Source organism: Lissotriton helveticus, chromosome 10 (genome assembly GCF_964261635.1).
Source record: "Lissotriton helveticus chromosome 10, aLisHel1.1, whole genome shotgun sequence".
NCBI classification, from domain to species: Eukaryota; Metazoa; Chordata; class Amphibia; order Caudata; family Salamandridae; genus Lissotriton; species Lissotriton helveticus.
In genome coordinates, this window is record NC_136071.1 from 920,397,425 (window position 1) to 920,416,550 (window position 19,126).

The window sequence follows — 19,126 nt, forward strand, 5'->3', positions numbered from 1 at the left end:
CCCAAGCGGTGTCACCGGTCCAATTTTCAAAGAAATCGATGCACCGGAGCCTGAGTTACATCGTGTGGCGAGTTGGGGCCCTACACTCGGTGAAGAGGCACCGGCTTTGCGTGCCATCCGGACCCCGGCGGAAGTGCAGCGGAGCCGGCCAGGGGAAGTGAATGCACCCCGGTACCTGCCGGAAAACTCCGAACAAGCCTGAAACTCCTGGCGGCATCCTCCGGTGGCAAACGGGCTGCTACGACCGCCAAGCGGGACCTGAGCAGCGCAGAGGTCAGTGTAACCCCAGCCTGGGCCGCGCGGAACGGGGACAACATCCTACAACCCCCCCCCCCCCCCCACGAGAGCTTAACTGGCGGCACAACACTGCGGGGGGCAATATCAGACACCGCGCGGGAGTGGGGGAGCAACAGGCCCGAATACCACATCAGAACTAAAGCCAGTAAGTCAGTGCCCCAGGGGGACGACGCCCTACCGGACGTAAACGCGGGAACCCCCCAGGCCCGCACCCTACTGGACGCCGCCAGCAGCGCAGACACAGCGGCAGTGACCCAACACGCGGCGGCCTGTCCAGTACACGAGAGAGGGCAGCAGCCCGGGCCCGACACCTATACTGGCCGCTGTGATAGAGAGAGACGGAGCAGCACGGACAAACGAGGGGGGGATCACAGAGACCGCTCCATCGCTGTGGGGGAATACCGGGGGCAACGGCACGAAAAGCACCGGCAGCTCATCGACTCCCACGCTAACGACCAGTGAAACCTACACGGACAGCGGGGGGACACTCTGGCCACCTCCCCCCGACCTACTACTATCTGGCTGATACCTACTACCAGAGACTTCAGTCGACTCGCAGGTCACGATCGCCTGGGACATATCTCTGGCCCTCACAGACCCAAACACCATGGCGGGTAAAGGCCTCAGGAGCGGATCCACGCAAGCCAAACTGGATAAATTCGCCTATGGACACCAGGGACATCAGCAAACTACGGGGCGACCCTCCACAGGACATGCCCAGGAAGCAGAAAAGACGACGAAAATAACGCTAGAAGACATCATGAGAACACTCTCAGAAGTGAAAACTACAGTGGGCGCCATCTCCTCAGAAGTATCCCTGCTGCGAGCGGACTTTCACAAAATGGCGGAGAGGGTGTCGCAGGTGGAAGTGGTCACAAAATCACTCGTGGAAGACACCTCGGAGCTCCAGTTGGCCATGGAAAGGATGCAAAAAGTCACCAAGCTCCTGCACGACAAGTTGGACGACCAGGAAGGGCGTTCGCGCCGCAACAACGTACGTATCCTTGGGCTTCCAGAGACGGAGGGGAAGGGGGCCATGGACCTCTATATAGAAGACCTCATCAAGAACAAACTCCAGCCCAAAGGCCTATCTCACTTCTTTTCGGTGGAGAGAGCGCACAGAGTCCCGGGGGGCCCGCCCAAGACGGGGGCGGCTCCGAGACCGGTGCTGGCCCGGCTCTTTAACTTCAGAGACAGGGATGCAATTTTACAGGCGGCAAGGAATTCACCACCAGTACGGATTCAAAATGCAACCTTAGCGTTTTTCCCAGACTACACGGCAGAAGTGGCCAGGCGACGCAAGTCCTTCACGGAGGTTAAGAAAGCGTTACGCGACAGGGAACTGCCGTACTCCATGATGTTCCCTGCTAAACTGCGGGTAGTGGCCGAGGGGAAGACCTGGTTTTTTGACACGCCGGAGGTGGCTCAAGAATGGCTGGAGGGCTGGAGACCAGCGGGGCAGCGGCACCGCTCACAGCGAGACCGACCGCGACACCGTACTGAACGGACACCACCCAGTCAGTCCTCCCAACTACCACGCCAGGGAGGCGAGAAAGAAATAGAATCGGACCTTGAGACAGATCCGCTAGACTCTGGACAATTGGCTCCGGTGTAACACTTAACTGTATTGTTTTTTGAGATTGTGTGGGCCGCGGGACCGTGGCTCGGACGTGGCTGAGTAGGGTGGGCGCAGGCGGTGCCCAGAGGGGACTCACCAACCCTACAAGCAAGTAAGATGAATGGGGGAGGGCTAAAGCACTCTGCACAGTTGGGGATGCGGGCGGGTGTTTGTCCGTGGAGCAGGGTAGCAGGGAGGGGGGAGGGGATTGAAGTTTATATGTTGGAATGCTTAATCTTGTTTGTAGTCATCGTTCACCACATACATTGTACTATCACCCTGACATCTGCATGTCTCCTACACAGCAGGACACAAGTCGACGCATGGGTTAAGCCACAGCACACGTTGTGTGCAAGACTCCCTTATCAGCCTAATGGCCAGGCCACTTAATCACACGCCCGCCGAGGGCTCCTCCGTGGCCGGGAGGATTCCCCCACTACGCATACTGACATGGAATGTCCGGGGCCTGGGTGACAAAATCAAGAGAGGCTTGGTACTCCAGGCCATAAAGCGACAGAACCCAGATGTGGTCCTCCTACAGGAAACCCACCTCACGGGATCCACCTGCAAAGCCCTAGACAGACGTGGATACACAATGGCGGTCCACGCTGACTTCACTACTGGCTCCAGGGGAACAGGCATACTGGTGAGAAGATCTTCCCCCTTTATGGTATCCCGCCATGTGGCGGATGACCAGGGTCGCTTTGCCACGATCCATGGACAGTGGGAGGGCAGGACCCTAAACGTGATTTCAGTATATATTCCCCCAGCCCTACACTCGGTGGCCCTACCAGCACTGGGCAAATTCCTTCTTGATCTCCCCGATGGCGACACGATTGTTGGGGGGGACTTCAACGCAGTCATGGATCCGCTTAGGGACACCTATCCCTCCAGAACCCGACCGCGAGGCACTGCACCACTGTCGGACTTTGCGGAAGCCCTAGGCCTTGTAGACCTCGGACGACACTTGCACGCTGAGACCACCCACTACACTTACTACTCGGCGGTACATAATAGCTTATCTCGCATAGACTACTTTATGACACTGGGGTTGGGACTAGATATGGTAGAAAAGGTGGACACACTGCCCAGGGGGGGTCTCAGATCACTCTCCGATTGTCCTATCGCTGACCACCGGAGGGAAACGGAATGCTCGACTCTACCCAATCTACCCCAATTTCTTAAAAATCCCCAAGATTCGAAAGAAACTCAAACTGGTGACGTCACTGTATTTTGCTGAAAACACAGGCACAGTAGAGTCGCCCTCCACCTTATGGGAGGCGTACAAAACTGTCCTCAGGGGGGCGGCCATTGCAGCGATTACGGGACACAAACGGGACTCACGAAAGGAACTCACAGACCTGGAACTTGCACTTGACACGGCCAATAACGCCCATATGTCAGACCCCTCCCCGTCCGCGACACACACCCTCATGCTCCGGCAGCAACAATACCTAGCCCACCTCAGAACGACAGAGAAAGGGTACATCGCAAACACTAGACATAGAATTTACGATGTGGGCGACAAAGCGGGTCGTATGCTAGCATGGCTAGATAAGAGAGGGAAGGGAGCGAGAGGTATTCATAGGCTCATCACAGAGGATGGGAGGACACTGGTACACCCGGAAGAAATAGTTGGCGAATTAGCACGACACTATCAGGCAATCTATACACCGGAACGGAGGGTCACACGACAAATGGCGATGGCAACACTCGCGGACATCACCATCCCCAGCATTGCACAAGAAGATAGTGACACCCTAGAACTAGACCCGACGGGGGAGGAAATCCAGCTGGCGATCCAGGCGTTACAGTCAGGTAAAGCACTAGGCCCTAATGGGATACCGGTAGAATGGTACAAGACCATGGCTACAGACCTCAGTGCCCCATTACTGGCCATGTATTTAGAGAGTAGGGACAGACTAGAGCTGCCGCTGGATCAACGCACGGCCACGGTTGTAGCTATACCCAAGCCCGGAAAACCCCCGACGGCGTGCACCTCATACCGCCCGATATCGTTGTTGAACATTGAGGCCAAAATACTAGCTAAACTTCTAGCTACCCGCTTGCTGCCCCATCTCAATACCCTAATCCACCCTGATCAGTCGGGCTTTATGCCCCACCGGAGCACTGCGATGAATCTCAGAAGAGTTCACGGAGTGTTGGCCCGCACACACCTCCTCACGGAACAGGCGGTGATCCTCTCTCTCGACGCCAAAATGGCGTTCGACCTAGTAGAGTGGGAATACCTCTTTGTGGTACTGGAACGCATGGGTTTTGGGCCGAAATACATATCATGGATACGGCTGATTTATACGAAACCCGTTGCACAAGTGGTGGCCAATGGCCACACGTCGCCGAGATTCCCACTGGGCAGGGGGACCAGACAGGGCTGCCCCCTGTCCCCCCTGCTCTTCGCGCTGGTGCTTGAACCCCTGGCCATCCAGATCAGATCAACGCCCCTGTTCGCCGGCATCAAATGGGAGGAGGGGTGGGAGGACAAAGTCTCGCTATACGCGGACGATATGCTCATCTACATGACCGCACCCGAGACCGGCATCCCAGCCCTTCTAGACCTATGTGACACGCATGGGCGCACATCGGGCTACACTCTCAACTGGTCGAAATCCACCATATACACATTAAAAGGCCCGGCGCCGAGACTGCAGGGGAACTGTCCTATGCTTACGACGTCGGCCTCTTTCAAATACTTAGGTATTATCATCGCGAGCGGGGAAGCAGACTTTTTTGTGAACAACCTAAAACCACCCATAGATCGCCTGCGAGCAGATGTTAAGCACTGGGCGGCCCTCCCCCTGACCCTGCTGGGCAGGGCGGCATTGTACAAGATGATGGCCCTCCCAAGACTCCTCTACGTCCTGGAGAATACTCCACACCTGGTACCTCAGCGTTACTTCCAACAGATTGTTGCGCTGGTCACGGTCCTGCTTTGGAACACATGCCCGGCGCGCATAGCGTATGACAAGCTGGTAAAGAGCTGGTACGAGGGGGGCATAGCGCTCCCCAACATTCAGCTATATTACTGGGCGGCCCAACTCAAGATTATAAACTATTGGATCCACGCCCCGAAAGACGACCCGGCCTATCGGGCGGATTGGGAACAACTGGGGACGGACTGTATGCTGTCCGTGCTCTACAACAAATCACAACTGAAGGCCCTTATTGGTCCGACCAAACACACGGTGGCGCTGTGGCACGTGGCACAGGCCCGGCTGGGGTGGGCAGGCCGACTCACTAAAATGACGCCCTTGTGGGACACGAAAGCACTGGGGAACCTGAGAGGCTGTAAGGGGTTTGAGCGGTGGGACTCAATAGGCATCTCTACAGTAGGAGACCTCTGGGACATTGACTCAGTAATACCATTTCCACAACTGCAACAGCAATACAACCTCGGACCCACAGAAACGTTTCGGTATGTCCAGATTAGGCATGCATTACTGCAGACTATCCCTACCGGCACCACACTACCGGACTCTTCCCCTTTGGAAGATAGACTGCTAACAGATTTCATGCTCCAAAGCGCCACCTCCCTTACATACAAAAAGCTGATCAACAATCTCAAAGACCCGACGCTAAAGCTTAAAGAAAAGTGGGAAGAGGAACTAGGTGAGACAGACGAATTTGAATGGAATGAGGCCCTGGCCTCCCCGAAGGAGGTGGGAATCTCTAGTAAGCTCAGATTGGTCCAACTTAAAATCCTACACCGCATCTATTACACCAGGACACTGCTGCACAGAATACAGAGAGCGATACACCCCTTCTGTTTGCGAGGCTGCGGGGAGGAAGGGACACTGTTCCACACACTATGGGAATGCCCACAAATACGCGAATTCTGGAGACAGGTGCTCCGATCCATCTCCCAGGCCCTTAAACTTTCCATTTTACCTGAACCACGTAAGTGCCTTCTAAACATCTGGGACCCCAACGATCTGGGTAGGTATGAGCTGATTTGGGCATCACTGGCAATGACAGTGGCTAAGCAGGATATAGCACAGAAATGGGGGGCGCCAGAAGTACCCACCGCCAGTAGGTGGGCTAAAAACATGGACATCCTAATGGTGACAGAGAGAGCGGTTTACGTGCTTCGAGCAGCGCCCCGGAAATGGAACAAAGTCTGGGCGGCTTGGAACATGTACAGAGGGGAAATTTGTGAGCCATTACCAGAAGGAGAGGAATCAGACTCAGAGGGGGAGGAAGAGTAACTGAACGGTTGCGGGGCGATGGCCTCGGGTACATGACAATGTTACATGGGCGGCAATAACCTGGCCTTATACTGCAGTACGAATAGGGGCACAGGCTACTACGAGCTGTGGGAGACACAAAAGGGTTACGATGACACATGTTTGGGGGGGTAAGTTGGGAAGTTTGTTACTAATGTTCTAAATGAAAAGAGATGTAGCCATCACTGATATTGGAGGGAGGGGGTACCAAGGGACTGCACTTTACGTAAAGTATCCTACAGTTGATGCGTATACAAGACCCGTGAAGCAGCAGACCACTTTGTCCTAAGTTACGAAAATGTAGTTCGTTAATTACTGCAATGATAACTTGTGCGAAATGTAACGATTACCGAATGGATGTATGCAACTGATTAACCACTATTCCTTCCTAACAATAAAGTTTAAAAAAAAAAAAAAAAAAAAAAAAAAGAAAGCAAATGATAAAGATCAGCATGTGGTGAGGAACAAGTCCACCATATATCTGAGAGCTCAGTATGTCTTGCGCTAAGAGTGAATGAGGTGAGCAGGAGTCTATCATAAATAAAAAAGAGTGTCTGTGTGGTATTCACAGCTCTGGAGGACTTCCTGAGTTTAAGGCAAATTCTGTTCCAAAACTCCACAGACCAAGAGGCTTCCAAATCTTTTTCCCAAGACATCTCTACTTTAGTTTTTTCTCTTGGAGCAGATGAACTATGTAAAAAAGTGTATATAACAGAAGCCTTAGAGTTGTTAATTAGGAGCATGCATAGTTTGTGTGCAGGAAAAAGTTCAAGAGGAGCGGAGTGATGAGGAGTTGTGTAATGGGTGCAGGCGTTTTGGATGGCTTGTGTTAAGAGGGAATATTTAGATTGGAAAGATACAGGCAGGTCAAAAGAGCTGCTGGCGTATGAAAAGGACGCAATCTCATCCTGACTATATATTTGACGTACCCAAATAAGAACTCGTTGTCTCCAGGATTTCCAATACAAAGGTTTATTAATAATTAATATTTAAACATTATGCCATATAGTAGAATTGAGAAGTGAGTTTCTAATCACTGGAGTTCGAGGAGGAGACAGATGATACAATCTTAGAGGTATGTTTAATTATAAGAGTGGACAGAGACTGTGGTTGACGTGTAAACAACAAGTATTCTTTAAATGAGAATGGAGAGATGAAGGATTGTTCAAGTGTGGCCCAAAGAGGGCAGTCTATACGAGACTCAGAGAGCCATCTCGAAGCCTGATGCAGTAAAAAGGATTTATGGTAAATGGGAAAGTCAGGGAAATTCACCCCCCCTCCGATTTTGGGCTGATCAGTTTTGATATAGACATATGTGATTTTTTATTACTCCATAGAAAGGAGGACAAAATGGAATTACATTTCTTAAGGGATAGAAAGTGGAATATTAGAAATTGTATAGAGGATTATGGGGGATAGCATCATCTTTATAGTTTCTAGGCGACCCCACCAAGATATAGACAATGCTGTTTCGTTGTTAAGGAGGACAGTCTCTGTATGCAATTTTCCATACATTGTGATATTGTTCCTGAAATAGAGGGAGTAAAACGTAGACCTAAATACTTAATGAACTGGGGACTCCAGGCGAAACCTGAAGCTGTAAAGTCAGCCTTAAAAGTATATTTTGTTAAAGGTCAAATTTCACATATATCTTTGTTCAGTTTATAACCAGAGACGGATGCAAAGAAATCAACCTCCTCTAAAAAGGTGGGAAGGGAGGATTGAGGTTGTGAGAGAAATAGAAGAACATCGTCAGGATAAGCTGCCATTTTGACTTAGTCTCTTTGAAAGTGAAACCATGAATATTATCATTTTGGCAGATTCTTAACAAAAAGGGTTCTAAAGCAAGATTGAAAAGAAACAGGGAGAGTGGACAACCCTGTCGGACACCTCTACCAAGTTGAAAATAGGGAGATATACCACCATTTGCGCAAACAGCCGCTCTTGGGTTGGAGTATAAAATAGATATGAGGGCAATAATTTTTGGGCCAAAGCCAAACCATTTAAGTATATGAAAGAGATAAGACTATTCGACTCTATCAAATGATTTCTCTGCACCGAGAGCTATTGCTGCTAAGGAATGTGAGATATGTGAGGTTTTGGAGAGGATGTCAAAAAATAAACGAGTGTTATGAATGATAAGTCGTCCCTTAACGAAACCAGATTGATCTTTTCCTAATAGGTCAGGCAGTTGAGATTCCAAACGCGAAGCCAGGGACTTTGAAAAAATGGTGTAATCAATGTTAACCAGAGAAAAGAGCAGATAATTTTTGCAATGTTATGGATCTTTACCGTCTTTAGGTATGAGGCGGGCATCTGAGAAGGAGCCAGAAGATTAACCTGATTGTAAAAAAAAACATTTATAAGGATGTGTAATTTGCGAATTAGTAAATGTGCAAACTGTGTAAAAAATTCAACAGTGAAACCATCTGGGCCAGGGGCCTTATCTTTTTTGAGTGTTTGCAAAGCGATAAGAAGCTCCTTTTGTGTAAGGTCAAATTCTAAAAGTGAGAGATCTTGGCATGTGGCCAAAGGGTGCAGAATCTTAGATAAAAAAATGGGAAATAAAGTGGTCAGAAGAAGGAGCCTCAGATGTATACAAAGTTTTATAAAACTGGAGAAATTCATTTAGGATATCTTCATCTTTGAATTTCAATGCATGGTTTTTATCCAGAATAGATTCTATGTTGAGCTTGTTGTGTCTAACCTACAAATAGTTGGCTAGTAGTTTCGCAGCTTTATTCTGACCACCATAGCATTTTGCACTAGACTTCAGTAGATAATTAGAAGCATTATTAGATGTGTCATTATTAAACTGAAATTTAGCATTTATAAGTTGAGACAAACTAGCTTTCGATTTGGAATAGTAATAAGAATGCTCCAGTCCCTTTATTTTGACCAGGAGGGCGTAGGTGATTTCTTGTTCCTTTTTCCGTTTCTTAGAGACATATCTAATAACAAATCAGATGAAAAGGCAAAGTATCTGATTGGTTCAAGAGGAAGTATTCATTAAAAAACGAAACAAAGGAGGACGTAAATGCTGGATCAAAAACCTCCACCCAACCTCTCTTTAATTTTATAGACTCTTCGGCTGTCAAATGAGATTCCTTTAAACATGCTATATCTGCCCCCAATTTAGCTAAATGAGTCAAAACTCTCAGTCATTTAATAGGTGAATGTAAACCTCTGACGTTCCATGAAACAAGTTTTAAAGACATAGAACAAAACTGTGAGTAAATAGTGAACACCAATCGCAACAAATCTCTGAGCAGGTCTAACTGCACCAAATAACGAACCGATGATATGTAAATTGAGGCAGATGAGATGAAAAAGAAAAAAGAGAGGAAGGATAATTGAAGTGAGTAGACAACATTTGAAGTGTAAAGGAACAGCGTGAAAAAGAGAGTAATGTTAAGGTGAAAGGATATTGAAACAAAGTTTTCGAAGCAGGGGAAAGATAAAAAAGAATTAGCACAATACCAAAGAGAAAGAAAATGAGTAAAACTAAAGACTTACAAATAATCGAAGACATACGAAGGATGGAGGGGTGTGAGGCCACACAGAACAATGACGTGTCCAGACCCCATGAAGGGAAGGCGGGAAGGAGAACAGAACCGATGCATGATGGAACATAGGGGTAAGTATGACAGGGAGACTTAACCTGTAGGGAGAAAAGAGAGATTAATTATATAATCAAAAAGTATTAATGAAAATTAGCATTGTTACTAAATATCAACACACAAGTAAACCATTAACAGATTAAAAGCTTTTAACAAGAGTAGAAGCATTTTAGGATCCAGAACATTCATTTGGTGCGTGTTGAAGAAGTATCCATAAATTTAGCTTGGTAAGAAGAGAGGAAGCTCTTCAATTTTACTGGGTCTTCATAAGTATATGTTTTGTTATTGATGGTCACTTTAAAAAGGCAGGACTGAAAGAGACCATATCGTGCACCTATTGAACAAAGTTGCCGTCTCAATGCCAGGAACTCCTTGCGTCGATCTGCAGTTGGTTTGGCATAGTCTTTAGAGAAGAATAAGGAGTTGCCTGACCAAGTAATGCGATTCATTGCCCTAGCCACAAATAAAATCTTTACCAAGTCAGTGTATTCCAGAAAGTATAGGATCACTCCCCTCGGCTTTTTTACTGTAGAAGAAGACGTTGAAGTTGATGTTGGGCCTAACAGATGAGCTCTCTGAATGTTAAGGAGAGTAACTTCCAAAAACTTGAGGACTTTTGGAATGAAGGATTTAAAGAAGGCAATTGTGTCTGTACACTCCGATTCCTCAGGCAGTCCATAAATTTGAAGGTTATTTCTTCTATTCTTGTTTTCCAAGTTTTCAATTTGCTTGTGTAGTGCTGACACCTGAGAGCATAAGGAATCCACTTTGGAAGTAGAGGAATTAAGAGAAACCATATTCTGCTCCAGTGTGGTAACACGTTCTTCTACATTTGACCATCCGTCAGTGAGTAGTTAAAGCTTAGAGTTAGTTTCTTCAACAAACGGACGCAAGGCCCAAATTTCTTCTAACAGTATGTCCATTGTGACTGATGTAGGTTGTTAAGGGGGAGAGGGAGGATCTTTCTTTAACCGTTTACTCTGTGCTTTGGTATCACCAGAGGATAGGGTGTTAGCAGATGTCGTTGCACCTTTAGGCGACACGATTGTTGAGTCATCCATGGAGAGACAACTATAACGAGAGCTGGTGCGAATTAGGAATCTGCGTGTTGAAGACTTTGGCTCAGAAAAGTCCTTAGTTAATCTTCCCATGTATTAGAACAAAATTGTAATTGGGAAACTGGTAATAATGAAGTGTCAACTGACAATAGCTCATTAATTGGCTTCTCAGTACAATATAAATAAATATATATATGATGAAATGCAGGTCAAATTCAGCAAGAAAAAGTGTTCATACTCCTATAAACGTACATCAATTAGTGCCACAAAAACACTGAAAACAGGAGTCATAGGGTATGGGTTTCATTAAGGCAGCCGAGGAGGGCTGACATGGAGTGCGTAAGGCCAGCTTTATTCTATAAATAGAGGCACATGTATAGCTTTCGTTTATTGTAGAATATCACATGCAGGAAGGAGAAATTCATTCTGAGTATTACCAGGCAAAATACAGCTGTTGCAGTAAAAGGAAAAAATCATCAATGCGAGGCAACCACATGTTGTGAGAAAAGTCAAAGCGTGCATAAAAATATAAATAGCGCGTTTAAATGAAGGTATCAGCTGGGTGTCACAAAATAGGGGCCGCAAAAACAAAAACAGCGGGGCCACACCACAGCTTATAAATAAATGAAATTTGTCTGCCGGTCTTACATTGAAGGGAGAAATAGTCCCCACGACGTCTCAGGGTTTTCAGCGGTCGAAAGTGTGTAGCATTGCAGCCAGCGTGCTGAGGGAATTCCGTCAGTGGGAGTAATACAAAATGGTGGTCGCTAGCTCAGCGGAGCCCCTCCACAGTGCGCAAATAGAAAAGAATTGCCTGCAGGTCACCAGTCGATGCATAAAGCAGCTCCGGCGACGCCCCAGGGCTTTCAATGATTAGCCCTCCATTTCCGCGTCTTTGTGTGCGGTAGTTACCGCGTCGAGGCCGCCTCCGTCTCCGTCAACCCGGGAGAGTTACGGACCAGCTGCCATCTTCTTTGGGCTCCTGCCACATCCCCTATTCAAAAGATTTCTATGCAACATGTTATCTGCACTGTCCTTAGTAGTTATAGAACTCCTGTGTTCAAATCTGATAAATGCTTTATTTTTATGAGAAATGTTATGTTCTTTATCCCCACGCATGGGTAGCCATAATCATCATCATCAAACCTTTTATTTTGGCTAAAAGCCATAAAAACAGTTGAAAAACATTTTATTTCAATAAAGAAATCATGCAAACGTCCTTTGTACATTAAGTTAAAATTAGCAATGGTAAAATTAATAAGTGTTGAATGAAACAGTTCTACTATTCCCAATGTCAACAAGATTGAACTATTATACCAGTATTCTTCATAACAATAACAATTCATATGTAAATAGTACAATATAATGACCTGGACATAAAAGTAACAGTATCCCCGATAGCCCCATCCAAATTTCTTAGGATCTATAGCCTACATCTTTATACTAGGGGGCTCATTCCGATCTCGGGCGGAAAGTCTCCTCCCGACAGTCGGAATCTTCTCAACCGCATAGGAGCCCTTCAGACCGATTAGGGCAGATTACATTCCGACGGCCCAATTACGATGTTCGCAGTCGGAACGTAAACCATCTGGTCATTTACACTCAGTTTCGATCGAGTCGCAGAGTATTCCTGTCACTCTGAACTGCGTTGTACACTCCTATGGACATCGTTTGCTAACTCAGGATTACGATGTCGATTTCCAACAGTCTTTACGTGTCGGCCTGTCTGACATTGAAAGGCTGTTGGCCCCCTAGCCCCTGGCGCCTACGGTTGATGGTCAAGGCCCCCCTGTAAAACCCTGCACTCTGTGGCAAAATTTGAAGGGTGCCTGTGACAGGATGGAGGATTTTACACACTCACCCCACAACTCCAGCAATGCGGCACTTTTACGGCTGTCTTTTATGGCTGTCGAGTGAGCACCGCACACCTGTTTAAAGCCCACCTCAGTAGATGCATTGCATAGGACCACCTACACCTTTAACCTATACATCGGGCATTCACTAATATGAGGTCGAGCCTACCAAACATTTTGTAGGCATAAATACCTATTTTTATCTTCCAGTGGGCTTAGAGCCAGCCCAGTGCATACCATTAGTTAGCTTTACAATCACTCTCATTTGCTCATTTCTTAATTGTTAGCTCCTGCGGACTTTACTTCCTGTCATGACTTTTTTCAGCTGGTGAATGAGAGAAATAGAGGGCCCCAAGGACCTTGGTTCAATGTCCATTTTTAGGTCTAGTTGGCAGGCAGCATGCATGGTTTGCCGCTTGGCAACGTAATGTGTCTTAAAAAACTGTAAAAAAGGGCTTTTCACCCACCCATTACTTGCCATTCGTTGGCATCATTATCACTCGTCTTTGGTGCCTTCTGGTTTGGTACAGCGTGCGAGGCGTCAGTTCCTATTTCACTTCTCTGGCTTTCTACAGTTCATGGACCAAGTACAGCTTGATTTCTTTTAATTAGTAACAATATGCTGCTCATGCTGTGATTGAACTACTAGTTAATATTTTAGCAGTTTTATATAGCATGACCCCAACCTGACTTGAAGGTATTGGAGCATTTTACATGAGCACCAGTTACATTACACATGTTCACATTATGTTCTTGTAGGTAGTGAAAAATTAATGGATTTTTTTAACAGCATGGATGTTCTTAAAACGTTAATACCATTCAATGGAAACTCTTTTCAAATAATAGAGAGTTGAATACTTTGTATGTTGATAAAATGTTTCCAACCGACTTCCAGGACAAATAACTCCCAGTTGTACTGCACATGTGGCCGGCACATGCTTTTGCTCTTGAGAAGGGTTGTGTCTTATCTTACCAGCTTTGGTGTTTCGTTTTATCATTTTAAAGAATCGGATTTCCAAGCTACAAATCCTCTTTTAAATAGAACTATGTTCATACCGTTGGCCTTTTCCAATAACACACAGTAAGTCAGTAAAGAGTTCGGACTTTGTGTATTCACTTTAAACTAGTGCGGCAAGTACTGCGACAATTCCTTGCCATTTAAGAAAAAGTAATCCACAAATCCTATTTTGGACGCTCTTTTGGAGTTATACAGCTCCCTGACTCACCATTTCCTTCTTGTCTTAATGGCCAATGAGTCCAGAGTGTCTGGAATGCAATAAGCTGTAAAGAATCTACTGGCTACAGCCTACCCTGATCTCTTGAATGCAGAAACAGTAGGTGCACCAAAAACGAGTGCTACCTTCCTGTACCTCCTCGCGCTATGCACTGGTCCACCTCTTCCCTCCCTCTAGGTGGCACTCTCACTGATTCTTCTCATTCTCGAACTATCACTTACCCCTCTCCCTCACTCTCTCACACACTCTTCCTACCTCTCTCATGTGAAACTGAGAACTGCATTCTGTGGGCTTCAATTCCACCCCCCTTCTTGCCATTGCTTTTCATTTGTCTATGTTAGTGTCCTTTAAAAATCCCTGCTTGCCAGTGATTAGTCCTGCCTCTTTATCCTTCCTTTATCTCGTCTGTTCCTCCCACAGAGCACGGAATCAGTACTTTCTCATTCCACTACGGTTCGTTATCTGTTCTTTGGGGGGCAATATTTTTCTTGGTTTTCTTCTCTGTTACTGTTTGTCTGTATTCAGCTTCTGCACCCTAGCTGCTTACATTTAAAATAGCATTCTTCCTCCCACCTTATCTTAATGCCTTAGTTGTTTTACTGCTGCCTCCCCTACCGGCCGGCTCTGTTGCTTGTATTATTTTTAGACTTTTCGCAGTTTTCGATGTAACCCGTCAATTGGGCTTTTTCTGGTAGGATATTTGCTGAGTTTGGGCTACCTTTTAAGGGGGAATTCGGCTTGTTTTTAGGTTTTGCATGCAAGGTTTTCACATCCTGCCCCCTCTTTTTCCTTGCTTTTCATTGGTTCTTATGCAGGACACTTACTTTTTCTCCAGTTCTATTGGGTGTAGCATAGTTTCCTGCATTTCCCAATTTTTGCTTATTTTTCCAGAGGCAATTGCAGCATACAAATCTCTCTGCCACCATTGCAGAACATTCTTATTCAACTTTAACCAACCTGATTTTTTACTTTAACCACATCGCTGCTTGAGGTATCCCTCTGCTGTGCTGGACAGCAATAAAAACGGGTGTGGTCATGACGAGCTGAGTTCGTCATAAGCACACGAGCACTGTGCTTCATGACGAGCTGAGCTCCTCATGAGCATGGAAGGGGTTAACCGATTATTCAATTTTTTTCCGGAAGCACCATGAAGAGGGTGGGTGTAAAAATGCTGTAAAATGTAAGTTTAAAGAAGGATGCTGTTACCGACAATGGAGACTCAGTGTGGCGGGCCAACTAGCAAATGTGATGGGCGTGTGAGGCCATTGCAAAGGAGCTCTGCATTCACTTCCACCTAAGTAACACGTTGGGCAGTGACGACTTCTTAAAGCCCCAATCGTTTCCTGGTGCAATCTCCATTATATTGAAAAACATTTTGTCACGTTTGTTTAGCTTGTTGTCTCGTGTTGCCTAAATTGGCATCATTGCACTTCAAAAAACGAAATCCTTTTCCACTTCACTTCCTCCTGACTCATGACGTTCCTGGCATCCACTCCGAGGGCGGGTCAAGTGCTTCTAAAAGCTCCCAGGACTTTCTGGGTAGTCATGGTTGGCCACGCTGCCTTGGAACTGAGCCCAGGATACGTCTGTGGCTATGAGCATCTCCCTCATAAATGCCCATAGCCTCCAGGCTGCAACAGAACAACAAGGCAAAGCAGCCTTCTGCCCTTAGCACCCCTGCTACCACCACCGCCAGACTGTGATCAAAGAGACCAGCCCCAGCTGCGCCTAAGAGTAGCGGAATACTGCTTATTCTGTGATATGAGAATTCTGTGATATGAGACTTCATAGTTGGCAAGAGCCCCCCTGTCTTGTGTGCTGGGTTGAGGAAGACCCGACTTTTTATCCAGGACTAATTAATGTATCCCGGTCTAGCAGTTGTCTGCTGCCACTTTAAAGCCATACTTTTAATTGGCAGCAGGAAACTACACGTGCCAGAGTGGGATCATTCTCTTAGACATCTGACACACCACATCCTTGTTCGAGAATTAACTTGTTGACAGGCATGTAGGACTGCTGAGCAGCGTTGAAAGGCAGTTCACTCTACTGTACTGTTTCTTAACATTCACTTATACACATTACTAGTACTCACTTTTTCATTGAGTCAACAAGACAATCACTGTCAATCTGTCAATTCTTGCATTGTTTCCAAGCTTCTCCTTGTTTTTAGATTTTTTAGTTGTACAACTCTCAGCGTGCAACCCATAAGGATTTTAAAGTGCCTTGTGAAATTGCTTTCGTTGTTTAAGTGCTCCTTTCACTTATTAAGAAGGTATTGTTTAAGCCAGTGTGTTGCTCACTTACTATCATTTTTTAAGTTGCTGTAAGGCACCTGCTTGCTATGTCCTTATAGTTTCCAAAATTCTGTTTTGTAGAAGATGTGGCAGAAGGATTCATAAATAACATAGGGTCACTTACATGGCTTGGAGAATAGGTAAGGCTGCAGCTTTTCTGTTTAGTTTTTCCCTTTTAGCATACCTACGTGTTTCTTTAGAAAAATACCCTGCAATTAGTTTTGTCGAACAAGGAATTGGTTTTTTCTGGCCTCACTAAAAATGCAGCAAGAGCTTTGTCTGCAGGGCATTCATGTATAGATTCCATGTACACAAAAACTAACAATGATTATGTTTTTTTCTATTCCCAATGTACAACCATATACCAATCAACTTTAAAATCAATAATAATACAAGTGAAAGTTTAGAACAGTGATATACCTATTTAGGCTGAGCTCCTGCTCCTGACATCTCTGTACTACATAGGCACCAAATTCGAGTTCTGGCATTGGTTAATCAGTTATTCCGGCTAACATACCAATCATAAAAGCAGTATCAAACATTAAGATGGATAACAGTAGCAGCTACTTTTTTAAGTGCTAGAAGAAAATGTGTTTCTTAAATATACTGTATAAATATAAAGGGTAATATGAAGTCATGTACCATTACCAATTTAATGTCTGTCTCGTCATCAACATGTAATAGATGTTTGAAACATATTTATCATTATTCTTTGAGTACCATTACATGTATTAGTTTTGTTAAGAAAGAAACTGTATTATACATAAATAATGAAATGAACAACAAAAGAAAAACAACAACCAACACATGTTTCTTGACATGCGCCGTTTATTCAAGGATACTAGTTGGGTAAAAAAGCACTATCAAATAATAAATTGGGCAGTCACTATTCCACATAAGTGTTCAAAAGATTTCTAAGCAACAGATTATCTGCACTGTCCTTAGAAATGATTGAATTCATGCGTTCAAATCTGATACATGCTTTATTTTTATGGGAAACTTTATGTTCTGTATCCCCATACATGGGCAGTCATCATCATGATCAAACCTTTTATTTCGGTTAAAAGCCATGAAAAGTTACAGTCGAAAAGCATAAAATGACATTTTAACATCATGCAAACTTCCTTTTTACATTTAGTGAAAATCTGCGATGGTAAAATTAATGATTGTTGAATAAAACAGTTCTACTATTCCCAATGTCAACAAGATTGACCTAATATTATACCAGTATTCTTCATAAAAATAAGAATTCATATGTAAATAGTGCAATTTAATGACCTTGACATAAAAGTAACAGTATCCCCGATGTTGATGTTCAAAGTTTGCAACCTGAAAGAGGATAGGACACTAAATAATCCTTCTTGGCCTTTTACTTCGGAGTAGCTATCATGGAGGTGAATTATCTATGGCCTTCTTCCTCTGATTCCCAGCACAGGACAAATAGCACAAGATTGCCAGTGCTAGAATTCCCTGGTACCACTCGTAAGGAGCCTTACCACTTCCCTGCAATGTCTCACTCCCATGGATTTTAGTGCCGCTATCAGCCATTTCTTAAGCAGGATTCTCTATTGGGGACAAAAGAACATAAAGTTTTCTACTGTTTCTGAAATATTAGGGCAGTTTGGGCAGAACTTGGAGTTTTAAAATGTCTTGCCCAATTTCATAGTGTTGGTTCTCAAGAGCAGTATGCCACACCTTAATTGGACATATAAACATTTAGAGCAGGATGGGTACATTTTGTCTATGTATGGATCAATGCTAGGTGTACATTTATTTATAAGGAACTGGCCAGTTATGCTGTTTTCCTGATAGACTTTCCAGGTTTGGAGTACAATTTCCTCCCAAAATCAGATTTTTACTTCCTGTGCACCACTTTTAATAATCAGCTCCAGAGTTTCCCATAGGTTTGCCATGCCTATTCTATGGGAAGTATCTTTTAACGCCTTCAACCAAATTGTACTTTGGTCCCTATCAAGGGAGACTGGCTCTTTCACAAAGTCCCTATACGTTACTTGTTCCCTGGTGGACCAGAGTATGATCCAATATAGCAGGGGTTTAAGTAAATCCACTAGGTGTATTGGATTGAGGGCTGGATCAGTGGAGTGATAGGGAAATCTGGGGGGAGATTGAAAAGGCCCCTTATAAACTTGTTTTTAATAATTGTCAGCATCTCTGCTGGGGCACAGCCCCAGATCTCTGCTCCATAAGTCGCTGATGCTCAGTACACGGTGATAACCGGAGACAGAGCACTTCCCGAGGCAGCCCTGTAATTTCTCCCTAGGGCTGAGGTTTTCATTTGGAGAATAGTATTGCTCTTCTCCAACTGGGGACCCCATGTCTGGTTGTCACTTAGCCTGACTCCCAGATAGTCAAAGTACTGAACTTTCTCAAGGGGGACCCCTTCTATAGACACATTTCCTCTATATGTTCTGTGTAGGTTTATGGTAATTATTTTAGACTTTGAAGAGTTGAATTCTAGACCTCTTTCCTCACAGAAGGTGACAAAAATACATTTAGTTCTGCTTGCAGCCCCATTGGAGTGCGTGAAATTAGCAGGGTGTAATCCTCAAACATCAGATTAGGTGTAGACACACCTTCTATTTTAGAAGCGTTGCATTTGCAGTTCATCAGCCTGCCTACAGCTCTGATGATGTATAGGCTAAAAAGGGTGGGGGCGAGTACACACCCTTGTCTTACCCCTGGGCTGATCTCAATATTATCCGTCAAATCCCCTGCACCATTCCACCTCAACTTTGCATTGGTGCTTGGATGTGGGATTTTCAATAGATTTAGCAGGTCTAGGGGAATGCCATACCCATCCAATACCACCATAGTGTTCCCCTCGAATGCCGCTACCAGATCTATAAAGGCGACATATAGATGGTCACGCTTCAGGGCGACATATTTCAA